The following is a 22933-nucleotide window of genomic DNA, read 5'->3' as shown; positions in this document are numbered from 1 at the left end:
ACCCACAGCTGATGTCACACTAATGGTCAATGACCAAAAGCTTTATTGCTAAAGTCAGAAGCAAGACAAGGATGTCTACTTTCAGTTTTAGCCGGAAGAAATTGGTAAAAAAATGAATAAAAAGTAAAATAAGATAAAAGTCATGCAGTTGGAAAGAAAGAACAAAACTATCTCAATTCACAGATGACATGATCTTCTATGTAAAAATAGGTGAGCTGTTTTGTTTTGTTTTAATTTAAATGAATAAAGTAAATTTATCTTTTTTACAAAAAATCTACATAACCTACAAAAACACCTATTAGAGCTAATAAATGAGTTCAGAAACATTGCAAGATACAAAAGCAATATATAAAAACTCAGTTATATTTCTACATACTTAGAATAAATAATTCAAAATAAAACTAAGAGAACATCTCCATATATAAAAGCATCTTAAAGGATAAAATACTTAAGGATAAATTTAAACAAGGAAGTATAATATTGTGCACTGAAAACTACAAACCTTGTTGAAATAAGTTACAGATGTAAATAAAACAAAGGAGATTTTGTTTATGGATTTTAAGATATAATATTGTTAAAGTAGTAATACTCTCCAAATTGGTGTATAGATTTAATGCAATTGCTATCAAAATTCCACCATTCTTTTTATTTTAAAAAATGGATAATTTCATTCTGAAATTTGTACGTGCTTGCAAGTAATTCCCAAAGAGCTAAAACAATCTTGTAAACGAAGTTGAAGAATTGACTCTTCTGGATTTCGAATGTTAGTACAAAGATATAGTTTTCAGAATAGTGTGGTACTGGCATGAAATATACATACAAATGGAATATAATTGAGAATCAAAAAGTAAATTCATACATCAGTGGCTAATTGATTTTCAACAAGGATGCCAAGATTACTCAATGGGAAAAGAATAACCTTATTAATAAATAGTGCTAAGATGACTGGATGCCCACAAGGAAAAAATGATTTTGGACTCTCATTTCACATTACATACAATAATTAACTCAAACTGAATTAAAGACCTAAATGGAAGACCTAAACTATGAATCTCTGAGAAGAATATTGCTATAAATCTTCTCTAAACTGGTAGACAGTGGTTTCTTAAATACAATGCCAGAAGCACAAGATATAATATCTTTTCTATTAGACTATATACGCCTTCAGGAGAAAAAACATTTTTGTTCAATTGGTGTAATGTTTGCAATTGCTCAGTCACTTGCAACTGATATGTGCAAAAAAATGGTTGTTGAATAAATTAATTGATATCTGGTTTAGAAAAAACTAATAGATTATTATTGGCAGTGCTATGTCCAATTCTTGCCTTTTGTCAAACACAGAAAGAACATGGTTTCCTGTCATAGTTAGTAGGCTGGAACAGACAATACATGCTAGGGTCATAGAGATCATTCAGTTGGTAAACATAATACTAAAATTTTTGTAACTTAATTTCCTGGTACATTAACTTATGTGAAATAATGAAATTTCTGTAAACTTCACTTTATACAGTATGATCATTTATTATCTTTGGTTTCCATACTAAATGCAGTGTGGCTTTTCAGAGTCCTAGAATAATGTTAAAAAAAAAAAAAAAAGATAGAGAAATGGTCCCCTGTCCAGTCAGAGAATTTCAAGTTTTTATTTAGTTGATGAATATGAAAGTCATATTTGACACTTGCTTCCTAACAGCCATTTTTAAAAGCTTAAGTCTGTCGAACTCAGCTCTAGCATCATTTTCATCCATGGTGTTTTATGGCAAGTGACACAGTGAAGTACCTAGTAATATTCTTGGGGAAAATGCACTGTTGGGTTGATTTTTGTAGTTTCTTATAGCAACCTAATCTCAACTAAAGTTTTAACTAAACAACTAAAATTAAAATTCACTTCATTAATTTAGCTTTTGTTCTATGATATTCTAACACCTTATTTTTTATTAGAAATATGTACCATACTTGTTATATACTATTTTTCAAGATATAATATGCTTAACCTTTTATCATATTTGATTTGCTTATACATTATTATTTTATGTCAGCATTCATTCTGAATTACCCACTTTTCTGCTACATATTTTTTGTGGTGCTTGAAATAGAACTGTGCTATGGGTCTGTTTCATATGCTGTTTCTCAAGGAGCTTGTTTTCTTTCAGTGAGTCTGGATTTTAGTAAAACAAAACATAGACACAAACTACTAATATCTCAACTATCCTAGACCCCTGTAAACTGTTTTCCTCTTTTCTCTTGAATTTCCATACAGCTTGTCCTGGTTTTAATCTATGTTTTATAAGTGGTAGAGCTATGCAACTCAATACAGGTGGTCATACAAATCAAACTGATTGAAAAACTAACACTGGAAACTTCTTATTGTTTTGATACTTTCTGTAAGTGATAAATACAACACAACTCCAAATAACTTATCAATGTCATTCTTGGACAGAGTGGCTTTCTTTTTTGATGATGCTAGAACTCACTTTCTTGGACAAAGTATTTTGTAGAAGATAAACAGCAGACTAAGAACTACTTGAACGGGTAACTCTTAAGGAGCTTTTCAAGCTTGAAATTCTATTGTTCTCTCAAGTTTCTAAGTTTTATACTAAACCTCAAAAATAAAAAGAATATATTATGAGCAAACTATCTGACAAATGTTTATTTTCAGCCAGTTGTCAAAGAGTGATTTGAGGGTGACTCCTTATAATAACTGGCAGAAGTAGAACAGGCACAATTTTTCTAACTTTCACTTCTAGAATTTAGGGCTCACCAAATCTTGTTTCACCCAAGCCACTGTATGGGAATTTGTTCACAATTTTATATTTTAATATTTTATGATGTTTACTCATAAACATTTGTTACTGTTTAGCATCTCCTGCCACATAAAAATGTAAAGTTTTGCTGATATAATATTAAAATGTACCATATTAGACTCATTCTTTTGAAAATTAATTCATCATGTAGCATCTAAGACATAAAATTTACAAAGAACTTAATAAATAGCAATATCTACTGCTCCACTTAAATAAAATATTGCTGAAGTCAAATCTCCTTTATTTCTTGCTTCATGAACATCACCCCCAGAGGTAAACATGATTCTGTAGATGACTCCCTTGAATTTCCCTATATGTTTAGTGCATATGTGTGGATCTATAAATAACAACCTGATGCTGGGGGTGGGGTCTATAGGCTACAATTTACAGAAAGGATGTAAGAGTGAAGAAGAGTAGTATGCAGACCAGCATGAGCAGAATAGGCCCAAGGTACATGGAGGTACTGTTATGTCCAGAGTCTGAAAAATGTGGGTCATGGAAGAACACCATGATCTTCTCTCTCCAAATAGCCCAAAATGAAAGAGAAAAAGTGGGACACCAAGACAGAATAGGATAAATGGAAAGAAGAGGAGAAGCAGAGGCAGCCAAAACAAGGTATGTACTCAGAGTCATATCTATCTTTACAATATCCCGGCTCATCAAAGTGGCCTCCCTCTTTTATGCCTGCAACACACTTGCTTACAACTTTTTATGACAAAGAACAGGGGAAAAGTTTTCATTTCTTTTCTTACCACTATGGCATCTAACATGATATATCCACAAATAAAAGCATATTGGTAAGAGAGATCACTTCAGTCACAAGTTTTATTTTCTTAATTTAAGTTTAAAAGAGAACAAGCACCAGAAAACAACAACAAGGACAATAACAACAAATTATGTGTTCCTTAAATGTTTTTTATCAAAGCTGACACCTGGAAATAGTTTCACTTCTGAAGCTACTATTTTCTGCTCAGACCTTTCTTGATTCCCTTACACATAAGCCAAAAGAGAAAACAACAGGGCACCCTTATCCCAGCAGTATATACCCTTATCCCCTTACCCATTCCACGTGCCAGCCTACTTGTTCTGCTGCCTGAGATGGGAAGTTTTGATTGTAAGTGTGTTCTTCTTCCATGACAAAAAAAAAAAAGGTTTTAGCATTGAATGGTGGGATGGAGGAATTATACAACCAAAGCTTTACCAGTAACTAAGGATTTTAAAGTTTCTTGCTTTTTCACATTCAATATTTTAACTATTACAGCAAACTTATAAGAGTAGTGAGATATACCAGAACCATTTATGAGATGAGGAAACCGAGGACTCAGTGACTTCTAAAAAGATGTGGAGTTGCTATTTTTACTGGGTGAAATTATCTTTCTGTGAGGGGTGGAAGGGACAGAGGTTTTGTTTGCTTGTTTTTAATAAATGTGAAAGTAATGACAAAGAGCAAAACAGCAAGTACACAGGATGTGCTAAATTATTCACTTTATGATTTCAAAAAGCTTCTGCTTTATGGATAGTGACCTCAGATCAATAGATAATGGGCATAAGTAAGAGTCATAGTATTTAGGAGTTGAACAGGGTGTGTGAGGTCATTCAGGGAAATGCCTCTCAAGGGGTGATTTGTCCCAATATCTCCAAGAAATGGTAAAATAGACTAGGCCTCTTAGCCTGGTTTTGGTTCAAGATTGTATGAAAATTTTGACTTGGACTCAGAGCAAGCAGCACAGAAAATATCAGCAATCTTTTCTCCAGGACAACTCTTCAAATAATTCAGTGAATTACCTCCCCTCCACAGCTGCCCCTGACCATAGTCTTTGTTTTTCTTTTTATAAAGATTTTATTTATTTATTTTTAGAGACAGAGAAGGGAAGGAGACAGAAAGGGAGAGAAACATCAATGCATGGGTGCCCCATTTTGGGGATCTGGCCCACAATCCAGGCATGTGCCCTGACTGGGAATCGAACGTGCAACCCTTTGGTTCGCAGCGCTTGCTCAATCCACTGAGATATACCAGGAAGGGTAGTTTTTGTTTTTCTAGCCCAAAATAGCATACATCTGTTCCCATAAAACAAACTCTCTTGCCTTTGTGTGTTCTCTCTACAACACTTTCAATGTGTCATTTCTAGATTTTTAAAAATATTTTATTTAATCTCTATTGTATTTTTCCCATTACCATTTAGTCCCCCTCCCCCCAGCAATCACCACACTGTTGGCCATGTCCATGAGGCCTTTTGCCTTCTTGTTCAATCCCTCTACCACCTGACCTCCACCCCTCACTAGCTATCATGTTCTCTCCATCTATGAGTCTGTCTCTGTTTTGCTTGTTAGTTCAATTTGTTCATTAGATTTCACATATGAGAGAAAGTATATGGTATTTGTCTCCCTCTGACTGGTTTATTTCACTTAGCATAATGTTCTCCAGGTCCTTCCACACTGTCACAAAGGGTAAAATTGTCTTCTTTTTATGGACGAGTAGAATTCCATTGTGTAAATGTCCCATAGTTGTTTTATCCACTCATCTACTGATGGGAACTTGGGCTACTTCCATATCTTGGCAATTATAAATACTGATACAATGAACACAGGGGTTCTTATGTTCTTTTGAATTAGTGTTTTGGGTTCCTTCAGATATATTACCAGAAGTGGGATTGTTACAGGGTACAGCCAAGACGGGGGACCCCAAATAGGCATTTAAAATGGGGTCCAGAACTCAAGGTGTCCAGGAGATTTTTGGATGTCCTCACTCCCACTCTCCAGGTGTGGGTTGGGGGAAGGGACAAATGGAGCAGGGCCATTGAGAGCTGTTTTGCATAGCAACAACCTTGCAGCTAACCTCTGGTGTGGTCATTTAATATCTATAGCCTTTGGCTGGTCATTTAGATATGTTACATAGCTGTGGCCATGCTCAGAACCAACAGAATGGAAGTAACTTCCCCACCAAGACGTAACTGGGGGGCAGGTCCCCCGAGTTACAGCGCCTGCAAGGGAGCTTGGAGATGATTGGCTCCAGGACTTGGGGCCACACCTGCTCAGACTCTTGATGGCAGTCCAGTAAAGCTGGAAGGGCATGAGTTCTGGCATGTGAAGCTGAGTGTGGGAGGAGTCGGAAACGGGGCTGCAGAGGAAGATTGGCGCCAGGATTTAAACCAAGATGCAGCAGCTATTGAGGAGAGAATGACACAGCTTTAGCAGAGTGAAGACTCCCGCGGCCCTGAGGGGGAGAGAACCACGCGGCCTTGACAGAGTGGAGACTCCCGCAGCCCTGGGAGAGAGAACCATGTGCCTTTGCCAGAGTGGGGACCCCCACAGCTTTAGAAGGGCGAACCGCCACCTGGTTTTAGCAGAGATCCTGGTGACTCAGCTGAGGGTGCCAGGAACCCAGGGAGGTCTCCCAGTCGAGATGGAGTACTAACTGGGAATAACTAGAGGACTGCCTGAGCCATGGACTTCTATTTCCTTTCCTGAGATACAGTACCCTGGACTGGGCAAAGGGGGAAAGAAGGAAGGACTGTGTCTGTTTGTGAGTGTTTTAAGGGACTTTAGGATTTCTGATGAAGACATTAGGTCACTACTTTAAGTTTGTACAGCATTAAATAAACATTTCCTTTCCTTTTCACGAATCTCTGGCATTGAGAGACGTCTTTCCTTGGGCGGCAGACATAACAGACCTGGAGGCTTCTTTCAGTAATAGTATATCGTCCCAGGCCCCCCTTGTTGTGCTCTGTAACAGGATCACTGAGTCAAAAGGCAGATCCATTTTTAATTTTTGGAGGTATGTAGAAATTCTAGTAGACCCCAGCCGAGCCCCAGTTATTTTCTGAGGATATTACATTTCTACCAGGGATTCATTTATATCTAGATTGGAAATTCCACCTGTTACTCCATCTAATATTGGTGATGGAGGAAGGCATGAAGGAAGGAAGGAAGATAGAAGGAAGAAATGAAGTGTGTAGGTAGGGAGGGAGGGAGGAAGTTTGGAAGAGAGACATAACATAGAAAGAAGGAGGGGGGAGGGAAAAGGAGGGAGGGAAAGAAAAAACAAAAATATTTTAAAAATAGTATATTTTGGTATGGTATGTTTTTAATGTCATATACATTTTAAAGAGTTCCCTTCTTTTCTCTTAAGTTCTCACAAACTAGATATCTGATAAATATTGTGGTAGTTATTCGATGTTTGCTTACCTAATACCAATTCTTTCTTTTCTAATAGCACTGCCCTAATTGTCAGGGGGTTCATGCTCTCTTATCTCCAGAAGGAGTAGTTTGGGAAAGCTCTGTTCAGTGTGAACTTGAGAACAAGGTTTTCATTGGTTCTATTCTGACCAATGAAAACACTTTATTCCTCTACCCATGATGACTGGTTCAGAGATGAGCATCTGATCCATTCAGAGCTAATCAGAACTAACTTTAAGATATTTACTAAAAAGACAAGAAAATAAATTTTACTTCAACATGATTTATAAGACAGGTTGGGGCAAGTAGAGGCTCCTGTAGGGGGGAAGAGAAAGCAGATCTGAAGGGAAAAAACCCTCAGGCAAAAAAAGGAGCCAGGAGATAGAAACAGTTGACCCAAATGACCAGATGTCCTGATGACCCAGTCATACAGGGAGCACAAGGGAGCACACCACAACACAGTCATAGAGTCATTTATGCCAGTGAACTTTTCAGTTACTGACACTTTTTGTTTAAGCCACTTGGATCTATTTCTTTTATTTGTGATAGAGAGGCATGATAAGTAACATTTATTTTTTAAAATAGACATAAAATTTTACTAGAGATTCCAAAATCAATTATTTCAAATTTTGTAATGGATACCAGCCTGCAGTATCCATCTTGGCTATGGATGTTCATCAAAACATGCTAAAAACATACACAGAGACAACCAGGTCCTGTGGGGGAATAGGAACAGAAGGGCCACTCCTCACGTGGGGAGCACCTTGGCCACCCTCCATGGTTGGGAGAGCGCCCCCCCAAGAGAGGCTTTTTATTGGTTTCATTTGAATAAGAATTCAGGTAAAAGCTCATTACTCATTGCTAGGAAGTAAGGATCAAACAATAGATAACAAGGAAGTCTGAGGGCCTATTTTGAGTTAGGGTCAAAGAGCTGTAAAACTTTAAAGAACAAACTTACTTCTTCCTTGGACCCTTATCTTTCAACTGAGAGCATTCTAAACAAAGCAGGTTTCACAGGATTTTACATATTCTTTCTTAGGCCTGATCACCTGGGGAACCCGCCCTTTTCAGCACAGAGCTGCACCACTCTGTCATTGTTTCAGGCTTAGGTGGAGCAAGGGAAGTAAGGCAGCCAAGGGATAAGGAGATTTTCCCCAGACAATGAGGACTCAGGCTATATCACAGCCGAGGAGCAAGGGTCCATCACCCCCTTTTGCTGTAGCCCCCAAAGTCCTTCTTTTGGGGGCCTCCCACGTGATTGTGCCTGTCTTAGATCATTCCCCCCTTGGGGAATCTTACCCATCATTGGCTAACTGACCAAGCATTGGGCTTCAGTTATGAATGAAGCAGCAGAAGTAGCGCTCCTGCCAGGGAGATAAGCTTTTGTCTCCTGGCTGGCTAATGGTCCAAGGCCACTCCCTCAGCCTTAGCCTTGGCGGGGGTTACAGCTTCTGGTACCAGGTAGGGCAGTTCCCAACAAAATTTAAAATATGAAGATGTTTTATGCCCATCTTTATCACTATGTATTTTTTCTATCTTTACCCTTAATGTAGTGTGTTGTAATGTGATGTCTAATTACTTCTTTAACTGCTCTCTCTCCCACTATTGTAAGTTATAGGAGAGCAAGAAACATTTTTTCCATTGACTTTACATATCTAGCACAGTGCCAGGCACTCAGCACACCATAAATATTGAGGAAATAGATGATTGCTAGCTTTATAGGTATATAGAGGTAGATAAATAGAGAAAAAAAGGATGAGATGAACTTTCTGTTAATTCTCCCATTCTCTCCAGTTCTTAATAGTTCAGTAGTGTGTGCTTTGGGAATTCATTCACAATGTCCTGTATTTTCTAATAGGTTTCATCTTCTGATCACGCATACTCCTGAGATCTTTTTCCTCCCTCTGATTTTATCCTGAAGTATTAATTTTCCTGTGGAAGGAATGTTCACTTTATTTTAATAATAAGCTGAGCTGGGAGAGATGTCCCTCAAACTCTTGAAAGCTTAGAAAATGTTCTTGGTAATGTATGAGATCGTGCTCATCCCATTTTGGAGAATAGACAAAGTATACTTCCTGTTGTATCTCAAAGTGAACTTAAATATCCTTGATACCTTACTCCCTTTAAAGCAATTTACAGAGATTTTGGTTACTTTGGAGACTCTTTTAAAACTCTTTAAATTGATTTTCCTTCTCCCCAGCCTCCTATGAAATACCACAATTAACAATATTGTTAAATGACAGAAACCATTATTCAACTTGATAAAAATAATAGAAGAGAGAACACAGAGATCCCCCTCCTATTGAGGTATTTATTTAAGAAACATCTGACCTCTACAAGAGCTTCTGGGAAAAATTTTGTATTTTATCTGCTTGTTATTAAAAATTCATAGATAAATGCAAATAAAAGTGAATCATTTCCTTATTTTTGATTATGCCAAAATTAGCCAAATGGCTTTTGGATGTGACAGCTTCTAGTTGTTCTTTGCAATGGAAAATTTTACCAGGTTTTGGAGGGGGATGCATTGTGGTGGTATTCAATAATATGATTTAAGCAACAATTTACACACTGATAACACATTTGTTACTTTCTATGTCAAAGCTAAGCCATTTGCAGTTTGTAAATATAGACTTATATTGAGTTCAAACTTAAAAAATTTGTGAATGCATGCTAATTAAATAAAGTGTGCAATATCTATAATTAAAAATAATAATAGTAATGATGATAGCTAATAGCATTTATAAAATTGTTTTTTAGAATTACAAGTGTGGCACACACTTGTATAATTTCTCTTTACAAATTAACTCACTTAATCTTCCCAAATACCATTTGAGGCAGGTAGAATAATTATTCTAGTTGAGAACTGGGAAAAATAATACACAGATTAGGCAGTAAACAGCAGGTGCCAAGGGTCTGAGGTGAGAATGAGCACAGCTTGTTGGAGGACCCAAATGAGAGTCAGGTGCTGGTCATTAAATTTTTTAAAAAACTATATTTTACAATTTCCATTTATAATTTTATTCTAATACCAGATTTATTTTTGAATATATTAAAGTTTCAAAGCAAAATGCTATGTTTTATTCTTATTGGCTACTTTTGGCTTTTATTTTTTTATTTTCTTATTTTTTTAAAGATTTTATTTATTTATTTTTAGAGAGGGAAGGGAGGGAGAAAGAGAGAGAGAGAGAAACATCAATGTGCAGTTGTTGGGAGTCGTGGCCTGTAACCCAGGCATGTACCCTGACTGGGAATGGAACCTGCGACACTTTGGTTCGCAGCCCACACTTAATCCACTGAGCTATGCCAGCCAGGGCTTTTATTTTTAATTTTACTTTTTAAATATTTTGCTCAGAGAATGTGACCTTCAGGTATATCATTTGTTCAGATTTTAATTGTGATCCATTAAGAGATATTTATCGACTCCCAGCCAGGGTACATTCCTGGGTTGCAGGCCATAACCCCCAGCAACCGCACATTGATGTTTCTCTCTCTCTCTCTCTCTATCTCTCTATCTTCCTCCCTTCCCTCTCTAAAAAAAAAATAAATAAATAAAATATTTTTAAAAAGAGATATTTAAAATATTTTTTCATGACTATTTAAAAAATCATATTATCTTGAGTTCATTTTCTCTCTGTACTTGAATATTATATATGGAATATACATTACATATGTATAGCTTCTATATCAAATCATTATTTTTTGAATTTTGTTATTTCTATTTATTTTGAATATAATATTACTACCAAATACATTTGGAATAAAGTATCATAAATTACCTAATATTTAAGTATTAGTACATTTCTCCTTATATTTTTATTAGCTTAGTTTCATATAGTTTGATACACATCTAAATTTTCATGATTTACTTTTACCAATAGAATATGTTTAGCTTGTCCTATTTGTCATTTTATTTTCTGCTGTTATAACTGGCTTCATAGAATTGGTGCAATGCTTTTTTGTTGTTAAATTTTGTCCCAAATGCTTTTTCATTATTTTGTTATCATACTTTATGTTATCATGTTTTTAACCCTTTCACTGTCATATAACATATAGCTAGATTTGGGATTGTATTTAATTTGATTTCTTTTCTCTCTCTCTCACTCTCTCTCTCTTTCCCTCTTTGACCTTAGTTTCCCTCTTTGACCTTAGTCAAAGAGGGGAATACAGGGTGGGCAAAAGTTGGTTTACAGTTGTGAGTACAGAAAACAATTTATTCTTCTATTATTAGTTATTAATTATTGTACTATTTTTCCATATGAACTATAAACCTATTTTGCCCCCATTGTCTATAATATATTTCTGTTTATTGTTTCTACTAACTGAACATTTCTTAGGTTGGGGTTCACAAAAGAGATCCAAAGGCAAAGGGTCCAGGCTTCTGCTTTATGAAAGAGGGAGAAGCAGCAAGGTCACGTGGAGGGAAGGAGGGAGAGCCAGCAGAGAATTTGTTACTGAGCTGCCTGCCACAAAGTAAACTGATGCTTGACCTTCAGAACCACTTTCCTAGAAGCTGTGTTACTCAAAACGGTATGCTTCAGGGAAAGGAGTGAGAATTTATCCACCCACTCCTATTTTCCACTGCTCATATTCTGGCTGATGGGATATAAATCCCCCACCCCTTATTCTAGTTGTTTATAGATATGCACTGAGCAAGGATCCTTAGCTTCCTGCACTTACATGTGGAAGACAAACACTGGAAACAGGAGGCATGATGAGGCACTAGGCAAGGACATTAAGATGACATGCTGTGCATCATTCCTGTAGAAACTGGTCAGAATATAATGAGAGCTGGTCATCATAGATATGGCTGAGAGAAGAACAGGTAAATGAATAGTGCATAAGAAATTTTTTTAATACGGTCTTCTACCTGACATCTGATTTGGAGTTTTTGACTTTGCTGCACTTAAATACTTTTCCTTTTTATTTTTTTTTTTGGTTTTGATTATGAATCATATGCCTAACAGGTATTCATAAATGTTTAATATATGTGTTTATACTATAAGTTTTAAGGATAATTTAAAGTATTGAATTGAACTGTATTGAACAGTATCTACTCAGAAATGACCATAATGACCATATCATATTTTCACTCAGTAACCTCTGTGCTCAATCGTCACCAGTCACCCCTATGGTGACATTCTCAAAGTTTAATTTTGTATATTACATTTTTGTAATATTCTTGGATTATTACACATAACTGTTTCACATATTTATTTCCTGAATGCCTGGAAAAATCCATTTCTAAGCTAATTTCCTTTATAACTTTATTCACTTTTCAATTCCTGTCAAGTAAAATTTTTTATTCTATTTCAGTTGGAAATTAAAAATATAAAGCAAACACACATTTTTTATGGCAAGCGATTGGTATAACTTGGGAAAGGAGCAGGAAGAAGGAACCCATCTGCTCAAATGGTTACCCTGGTGAATGACCACGTGGCTGCTTCCTTGCTTATTGTCCATTGACTCTGATCCTGAAGGTCTGCTGGACAAAGTTAGCAGAAAATCTTCCAGTACAGAAATCTGGTTTCTTATGTTTACTTTATCATCTTCATGGATCTTTTCTTTTCTTTACATTTTTTTAAAGATTTTACGTATTTATTTTTAGAGAGGGAAGGGAGGGAGATAGCGAGAGAGAAACATCAATGTGCGGTTGCTGGGAGTCATGGCCTGCAACCAAGGCATGTACCCTGACTGAGAATTGAACCTGCGACACTTTAGTTCTCAGCCCAAGCTCAATCCACTGAGCTATGCCAGTGAGCTAAAGGGCTAAAAATGTTTTTTATTACTTAGAGTTGTCCCCATTTTTCCCCCATTACTCTCCTTGCCCTATCCACCCCGACTTTCCACATTCAATCCCCCCTCCTTGTTGTCTTTGTCCATGGGTCCTCTATACATGTTCCTTGACTTAACCCTTCCCCTTTCCCCTGTTATTTTTAATGTCCTTTCCTATTTTTAGGGATTCCTCAAAATTTCTGATTCGCTGATTGTACTTTTCAATTTTCTGATGTTCATTTTGAAGATGTATGTGTGTGTGTAACCTTTTCTTTTTTTAGGGGTACACTCCACCCTCCTGCTCTCTCTTCTTCCCCTCTTTCTCTCCCCCATCCTACTTTGTTCTCTGTGTTTTTCTCATTTTAGAAGATTTTGAAAAATAGGAGAGTAGAATTGAGTATCCAGTCTACTCTTTTGGTTCAATCTCCAGTACACTTTCCAATTAAGTATACATAACTGTTACTCTTGTTTTTCAGTAAAACAAATTTACCAAAAGTAAAAAAAAAACAAAAAACACCCTAGATTAATTTAGTGTATTTGAGTTTATTTAGTAGATAGTCTTTTTAATCTTAACTTATGGTACCTTGGCATATGCACAGATATTGCCTGTCATTCTGCAATTTACTCAGTTTCTGAATCAGAAAAACACTGTAAGTGATACATTAACAAACAGCAAAATATTTAGATTTACCATCATTCTAAATTATGTTACCTGACAAGTTGTGCATTATAGCCTAAGATAAACATTAATATGTAAACATTATCAAGTATAAACTGCTTGCATTAGTCTTTGCTAGTAAAAACATTACAAATAAATACATATTAATATATATGCTATATATATGCCTCATTTCTTACCAATCATGTTACAGATTATATGCATTAAGGTTGAATACAAATTACAGGGTTTTTTTTACACACATAGCTGTATGTGTGCATGCCCTATACATGCATAGGTACACATTTACATCTTTATTTTTGTGCATTATTTCATTAGTAAGGGATAATGCAAGGGTACTCAAAATATGAGGAAATACAAAGATAAAAGGGCTAATGTACTCATTTCCATAGCCTAAATATAGAATTAGAACATGCTTTAGGGATCTAGTGGGATCATGGGGTTCATCATGTGGCACAATTGGTTTAAAAATATAAAGTCTGTCAGATTTTGAAAATTAAAATTTATCTTCAACTTTAAGCAAATGGTAGAAACATAACATTCGAATAACATGACACTAACCAAACTGATTCTAAATGGGCACCTGTTCCTAATATCCATCATTTCCTCAGCAGATAATTATTGGGTACCTGCTGCTTAGCACTGTGTTAAACATTAAAAGTATGAAATGAATAAAAGACAAAAACAACCTGAATGATTCGTATTATTGCATTTCTCAAAAAATTTAGCAAGATAAGAAATAATGGTAGTAGTACTGTTATTCTGTTCATCGTTGGGTGTCATGATCCAAATAAAATAAGAAAGTATCTAAGTAATTAACAGAAGTCTGAAAATGAGTTTTCAACCAGGCCCTGATATCTCAGGGACCTGTGAACATCAGAACAGGCATCCTCCAACTGTTGTCATTTCTTCACAGAAATCATAGTTTTACTTGCAGTGTCCTCAATAAGATTACAAAGACAAAAGAGGCAGGACTTCTTTGTTTTTTATTTATTTTTTTAAGATTTTATTTACTTATTTCTAGAGAGGGAAGGGAGGGAGATAGAGAGAGAGAGAGGGAGAGAGAGAGAGAGAGAGAGAGAGAGAAACATCAATGTGCGGTTGCTGGGGGTTATGGCCTGCAACCCAGACATGTACCCTGTCTGGGACTCAAACCTGGGACACTTGGGTTCCCAGCTCATGCTCAATCCACTGAGCTACGCCAGCCAGGGCTCTGTTTTTTTATTTTAACATATTAACTCAGGCTTTACTCAGTTTAGGATAGTGGTAAGGGTACAAGCTTTGACATTAGACAGACCCAAATTCCTATTCTGATCCCTTAAATTACATGATGGTGAATTTAGGCAAAGTACTAAACCTCTCCGTGAATCTTTTTTTCTTATTTGGCAAATAAACATAATAATCAGAGCAATCTAATCATTATTTTGAGGAATATATACATGGACACATACATATTATATATAGAAATATATTATATGTTTATTTTATTTTGAATTATATGTGTATATAAGTATATATAATTTGACAAAAGTAATCAAATTTTATGTATAAATTTATACATATTACAATTATATATGTAATTATATTTACAATTATACTTACAATATTATATATAGTGATATTGTTAACAAATCTGTGTGTGTTTATACAGTGTCCAAATTTCAATAAAATAGATTTGAATTTAATACCCTAGTAGGTAGATTTACATCATCATAATCTATTAGGTTAATATGTGGATGTTCTAAGACAAACACATACAATGAAACCCCACAGGCTCATAAAAGTATAATGAGAAATACATTATGTGGTGATAAGAGATAATACTTCATGCAAATGTGGCATTACATATCTCTTTGTGTTTGGGAATATGCTTGTCAACTATGCAAATGCTAGCCATTATTTCTCAACAGCCTCTGGTCCTTAAACTGCAGAGAAGCAAGTTTTTTTCCCTCAATTAATACATTATAGTATTGTAACTTTTTAGATAAAATTGAAAAGAACTAGCTCACACTACCATCTTTGATCAATGTTCAGAACAAATATATAGCAGAGAATTATTAAACAGTACCTCAAGCATTCTTTCCAGAGGGCAATAGATTATTTAGTACCATGTCAAATCACATATGCTTATTCATACATGATAAATTACAATAAAAAATCATGCCGATGTTTTGTCCCTGAATTCTAATGGGTGTACAACAGTGTTAACTATCATCAACCAGTTACATTTATTAGTAAGCTAACCCATTGATTACCCTAGTGTTGAGTATCAAAGTGGTAACACTATACAATTATTAAAAAACATATATACATTCTTTACAGCATATGCATTAATTTAGTCTAAGAATAATATGTATAAAGATAAGTGTAGAAATACTAATTTGTTAATTAACTGTACTTTAAATTCACAGCTGTATATACTGGCTGGCTGATTTGCATTGCCTACCTGGGTTTTACATAAAAATACATTAAATAACATAAATTTCTAAAATTAATTTGTCAGTGAACTTAGCCTTCACCTAAAAAGTGTATATTTGGCTTCAGGCATAAAATTTTCCAGATAGTCAAAAGCAGATGTGCCAAATCAATGCCATTAAGTTTCTAAGTATTTTGCCAATTAATATTTATACAGGACAAAATGCTACTTTCCTAAATTTGAAATTAAATGACTATTTTCTATTCATAAATAGAAATTAATAAATTATTATTTATGCAATTGTAGGCCTCCCAATTAAACACATAGAATTTATAAATATCCTTGTACTTCAAAAATTCAACAGTAGAGAACTCATTCTTTTTTCCCTTTTAAGTATTTTTCTGAAGTTCCAGCCAAGATGGAGGTATAGATAGAAACCCTTCACTTCCTCACACAACTATAAGGAGGATAGCAACCAATCTAAAATCAATAAACGACTGAAGGCACCAGAAAATCAAACTGCGTGTGACCCTGACAACCAAGGAATTAAAGAAAAAATCACCCAGAACAACCAGACTGGTAAGGCCCTACTCCCTGACTCAGAAAACCCAAGGGGAGGCAAGGGGACCATGGGGCTGGATGCTGCAAGGTGGTGGGCTGCATAGGCAGGGCTGACTGAAGGTGAAACTGAGACTGAGAGGTGGCTGTGGACTATGGCAGTTGCTACATGAGAGTCAGTTGAAAAGTGCGCTAGAGACTAGCAGTTGAGCAGGCAAGCTGTACTCTTCCCTCTCTATCCCCTCCTCCACAGGCAGCACCTCAGTGCAGCAAAGAGGGTTGCCCTGCCCAGGTGAAAGCTAAGGCCCTGCTCCTTTACAACTTAACAGGTGCAGCAAGACAAAGAAATATGGCCAAAATGAAAGAACAGAGCAAAACCTCGGAAAGAAAACTGAACGATGAGGACATAGCCAACCTATCTGATGGAGAATTTAAAGCCCTGGTAACCCAAATGCTCACAGATCTGATTGAGCTTGGTCAAAAAATGAAAAAAAAAAATAAATGAAGGATACCCAAAGTGAAATAAAGCAAAATATTTAGGGTACCAACAGTGGCAGGAAGGAAGCCAGGAGTCAAAGCAACAATTTGGAACAAAAGGAAGAAATAAACATCTGACCAGAACAAAATGAAGAAACAAGAATTCAGAAAAGTGAAGAGAGTCTTACAAACCTCTGGGATGGCTCGAAATGTTCCAATATCTGAATTATAGGGGCACCAGAAGGAGAAGAACAACAGCAATAAATTGAAAGCATATTTGAACAAATAATGAAGGAAAACTTCCCCAATCTGGTGAAGGAAATAGACTTCCAGGAAGTCTAGAAAGCCCAGAGAGTCCCAAAGAAGTTGGACCCAAAAAGGGACACACCAAGGCACATCATCATTAAGTTACTCAAGATTAAATATAAAGAGAGAATCCTAAAAGAATCAAGAGGAAAGGCAAGAGTTACCTACAAAGGAGTTCCCATAAGGCTATCAGCTGATTTCTCAAAAGAAACCTTACAGGCAAGAAGGGGCTGAAAAGAAGTATTCCAAGTCATGAAAAGCAAGGACCTACATCCAAGATTACTCTATCCAGCAAAGCTTTCATTTAGAATGGAGGGGCAGATAAAGTGCTTCCCAGATAAGGTCAAGGTAAAGGAGTTCATCATCACCAAGCTCTTATTATATGAAATGTTAAAGGAACTTATCTAAAAAAAAGAAGATAAAAAATATGAACAGTAAAATGACAACAAACTCACAACTATCAATAAATGAACCTAAAAAAAAAGAAAAATAACAAAAACAAAAACTAAGCAAACAACCAGAACAGGAACAGAATCAAAGAAATGGACATCACACAGAGGGATTTCAGTGGGCAGGCAGAAGGGAGGAATGGGGGGACAAGGTACAGGGAAGAAGAAGCATAATTAGTAGGCACAAAATAGGGAAAGATAAAAATGGTATAGGAAACAGAGGACTCAAATAACTTATATGTACAACCCATGGACATGAACTAAGGGGAAGGAATGCTGGAGGGTTGGGGTGGCAAAGCAGAGGGGGTATAAGGGAGGGAAATTGGGAAAACTGTAATAGCATAATCAATAAAAATACTTTTAAAAATAAATAAATAAACTTTACTCCATCTTCTTTTCCCTTATTCTTCATCCTTATCTATATTTTTTGTCCTCTGTCCCATATTGCTTGCTCTTTCCTTATCTTCACCCTCCTCTGTCTCCCTGACAGTGAGGAACAGTGATGGACTCAAGTAGAGCACTGCGGGGAGCAGTGGGCAAGGGCATGGCTGAGGCAGAGGAGGGAAACGATGTTCATAAAGCCCAGTCACAGTCTGGGCCTTGGTTTAAAACATTTAGAAGCTGAGAGGGTGAGAGGAAGGAATTTTCCTTGTCCATAATCTGGTGACTCAACAAGAAGTTTTCCATAGGTTTTTCTCAGATGAACAGAAGATCACATGTTCAAATTGCTCTATTGTCATTACCAGTGACACTGAGGCAAGGCCACAGGGTGAGGAGCTAGAAAGAATAAGAACACCAAGAAGGACCATCCAGTTGTGCACAGGAGAGGAGTTTAGCCACAAGTTGAGATAATAGGAGCGGATCTGGAAAAGAATGGGAAGATAGAGGGAATATAAAGAGACACTGTAGAATTTAGCAAACGGAGAAAGGAAAGAAATGATTCACAGATTGGAAATGGAATAAATGCATCTTTATGCATTCTCTGCCAGCTGTTTTTTTAAAAAGCACATATATCACCTGATGGTTATCTGAATGAGAGCCCTGCTGAAGAGGATGACAATCAAACTAAGCCAAGCGGACAAGTACGTGGCTAGAGGGAACAGTCTTAGAAACAAGTTTTATGATTTAGCATAGATATGTCTTTTTTCTTAAAAGAAACAATCTTGGCTTATATTTTATTCATAGAAGCCATTCTTTATTGCCTTGAGTGATTTTGGCTGTGTGTAGATGTGAGTATAGCAGGTTTAAATTCACTGTGTCCTTGAAACAGCAGCCTGTGGTGCATTCCACATAGTTACACTGACGGCTCCTCTCCTGCCTTCTTTGTGAGCATATTAAGAACCTTCTCTTTTCAGAAAACTCTGTTTGTGTGCTATTATTGAATTAGCACTTTATTTAAATGTATATACTCATACACATACTCACACACACATCTTGCAGAGAACGTGTAAGCAACTCAAGAAGAGCAAAAAGGCATACCCCATGAAGAGCATTTACAGTGTCTAAGACCTCCTATTTCTCCTAGTGGGGAATGGGAGTGCAGGTTTATTAATCATGCATTGGCATAACATATATTAAATATAATAGAAAGTAAAACTATATGTTTTCTTTCAAATGTGTTGATAAATAGTAAGCATAATTTCCTTATTCTACCTCCCATATTAAAGAATCATTGTTTTCTGTCTAAAATTTAATGTTCATGTGTACACTAAATTTAAAGACATAATGACACATTCCTAAAAAATATTTGAGTTGTGCTTTCCAACATTATTTACCTATCAGAATCCTCTGGAGAGCCTTAAAAGTACTGGAACTTGAATTCCACCCTAGATATTCTGATTTTTTAAATTCCTCATGTTTACTCTCATGCATACTGAAAGTAGAAAACCATTCTATTAAGGCCTGTCTATGGCTGAAAAACAAATTTCTTCTCCAAACCTGCCTATCAATAAGATAGGACATTTGATGGAATAAAAATAGGTATTTTGCTACCAGAGACTTCAACTGGGGTGTTGTCTCTGCCATTTACCTGCTGAGATACTGTGGGAAATGACTGAATGTCTTACAACATATGTTTCCTCATCTATGAAAAACAGGTAATTAAAAAATAGATTCAACAATCCAGAGACTGTTCCAATTAAGATAATATGTGTAGAAATTAACACACAGGAAAATTCAGTGTGCATTTCCTTTTTTCTTCCTACTGAAGAATACCCTTTTATACACTCTGACACTTCTTTAGTGTAAAATATGCAAAGTCAAGTAAAAATGATCAAAAGCAAATCAGCTTATTTACTACATTAGCAATATCTCTGTAAAGGCTAGAGAAAAGTTTGGTGCTTTAAGTTTTAAGAGAGAGAATTACTGTTTTAAACACACAAGGCAAATATTTTTGTCTTAAAAATGCTATTAAACTTAAAAGAGTTATCTAAGAGAGTTATGAAGTTATTCCCAAGATTCTGCTGCTAAAAAATCACAACTACACAAGTGCAATTGTTTTCCAGAATGTAGAGCACATAAGGCAGGATGACAATACAATCCAATTGTAGGACAGTATGGATATGACTTTGAGATAAACAAGCACGTTTCTGGACTCCATAAAATTTACCTTTAGAGGAAGACAGATATTTATCAAGTAATGCATAGATATCTGGAACAAATAAAAATGGCTACAGATAGGAGGGAAGCAAACACAAATAACAATAGACCATTTACCAGATAATGGAAGTTGTCCAGGTGAGAGAGATGACAGTTCCCAGGACTAGCACTCTGGATGGGTGGTAGAGAACAATGACACATATGGACTGTGTGGGGGAGAGAACCAGCAGGATTTGTCTGTAAGGAGGATTCATATATGTATTATTTTAGATGTAAAGTCAAAATGATTTGAAAGAGAACCCAGTATGTGACACCTACATATCTTACTTGAGCAGCCAGAAGAATGATGCTATTATTCAATATAATCGTGTGTACTAGCATACTACTTATTTGGGGTGGAAGATCATGTTTTGAACACATTGAGTTTATAATTCCTTTTGACTATCCAAGACATGGTGTCAGGTAAGCAGTTAGAGAGATGCCTCAGTCCTATAGAGGAGAGGTGTAGGAAGCAATTAGGCATGTATGGACAAATGCAGCCATGAGTGTGGGGGATCATATTCACAGAAAACAGGCAGTGAGAAGAGTGTGCATATTTTTATTAAGGACTTCCCGTGATAATGCTGACTTCCAGTCATGCTGGTGCTTTGTGTAAAATAGCATAATCTAACCCACAGGTCCTTTTTCTTAGAAGTTCTTTACAAGTGAAAGCAAGATTGCTCTTCAAGAAATGTCTCTTGCATATACCTGGAAGTCCTAGCAAGAAAAGCCAAAATTCCCAAATGGTCTTTCAAAACAATCAGTGTGTAAAATAATCACTAGAAATCCAAGACTGAGAATTTTAAGATTGTTTTGTCATTTCAGATTAGTATCCAGTCCAGAATCCTGAGATTGTTTTTAGTCCCTAAAGAAATAGTTGCCCATAGAGGCTGTGCTAAAACAGTTTCCTTTAAAAAAATAATTTTCATGTTTGTCAGCTGCAGTCTGTAATTAAAATTTAATTAGGAATTCTAAATCTTTCTGAATCTCTAATAATCTTAGCAGCTTTAATGGCATTTAAGGCTCACTAGTTCTGTCCATTTTACTGCAGGGAAAGAATGAAAAAGCAAAGAAGCATTTTTTTTTCCATGTTAAGCAACTCACTCTACAGAATAATGAAGAAAACACCTGCTCTTTAGTTAAAATTCTATTCCTACCCACTTTACCCAGACTGGTTGAATGCTCACTATTTCAGGACAAGGAGTCAATTTTAAACTCTAATGTAAATTCAGTCCATTTCTTAAATTTAATCTTAACTTTCCAGGTCAAGATAGCTTTGATAATCTGGATTTCAATAGAGCACAGGAAGCAGTCAAAGGAGGGTGCTGTTGTGAATCATGTACCAAACTCAGTGTTAAAAACCCAGGTTTCCATTCACCCCATGCAGCTTACACTATGTGTTTGTAAACTGTGGTAACAGAAATTTCTTTTTTTTTTTTAATTTTCGTTTATTGATTTTTAGAGAGAGAAAGAGGAAGGGAGTGAAACATCAATTTATTCTACTTATGTATGCATGTTGATTCTTGTATGTGCCCTGACCAGGGATTGAACCCTCAACCTTAGTGTATCAGGACAATGCTCTAACCAACTGAGCTACCCAGCCCAAGGGTGACAGAAATTTCTCAACTTTTATAACTCCATATTTTCCTTAGAAAGGTTTAGTATTTTGTGTTGTTTCTTTTACTGTTGGGGTTTTTAATTTTATTGTGAAATATTTCAGACAGTGAGGTAAGAACAAAGTGTTATAAAATATTATAATGAACATCAGCTTTCATCAAATTAAGGAAATAGTTGTTTCATATTTTTAAAAGAAAGTAAACATGACAGATAAAGTTGAGGTTGAGGTCCTTTTTCTGCTCTTCTCCTATATAATTTCCTTTGCTTCCTCCTCCAATATAATCACAATTAGAAATTTGGTGCACGTAAAAGAAAAGCTCTTTTTCTCTCCCTCCCTTCCTCCCTCCCTCCCTCCCTCTCTCTCTCCCTTCCTTCCTTTCTTGAAATGAAGGTCTCCCATATCCTTACCTGTCACTATGGAGAAAGAGTGTCAGAGTATACTAAATCTTTTGGTACTGGTCCTGTGTATGTTAAAACTACAATTTCTATAGGTATTCTATACTTCCATTGCATAATTATGTATCCATAAATGTATGTAGTGTTTTTTGAGTTTTTATAACATTTACTTAAGTAGAATATTACATAAAACATTTAAACCTTGCTTTTACTCAATGGTTTGAGTTTTATCTATGTTGGTCGAGGTAACTCTAACTTATTCCAACTAGTGCATAGTTATGGCATTCAGGACACACTACCCCAAAATATAGTCAGTTGACATATTGAATATTTTAAGCTAAAGGAGTTTGAAAAAACGGAAGCAGGTAGGTCAGTCTGACCTTCACCCTATTATTCTTCCCTGAAGCAGGTTATAAAGCTCCCAGTGAGATATGCCTGCCTTGCACCCACAAACATAGGAGGACCTTTATTTCGGAAGACAAGGCGATGCTGACAGAACCCTAATGAGCAGGCTTTGCTGTTTCTCCCCATTTACTACACTTCCTCATGGTCTTTGATGTCAGATTTCTCAAAGACTATTAACTCTTTATCAAATCTAGTATAAAAAACCTGATTTAACTGTATCTTTGAGGTTTGTTTCCCCTCAAAG

This window comes from Phyllostomus discolor, chromosome 4 (assembly GCF_004126475.2).
Source record: "Phyllostomus discolor isolate MPI-MPIP mPhyDis1 chromosome 4, mPhyDis1.pri.v3, whole genome shotgun sequence".
NCBI lineage: Eukaryota > Metazoa > Chordata > Mammalia > Chiroptera > Phyllostomidae > Phyllostomus > Phyllostomus discolor.
The sequence above is the reverse complement of the archived record's forward strand: the minus strand, read 5'-3'. Positions refer to the sequence as shown.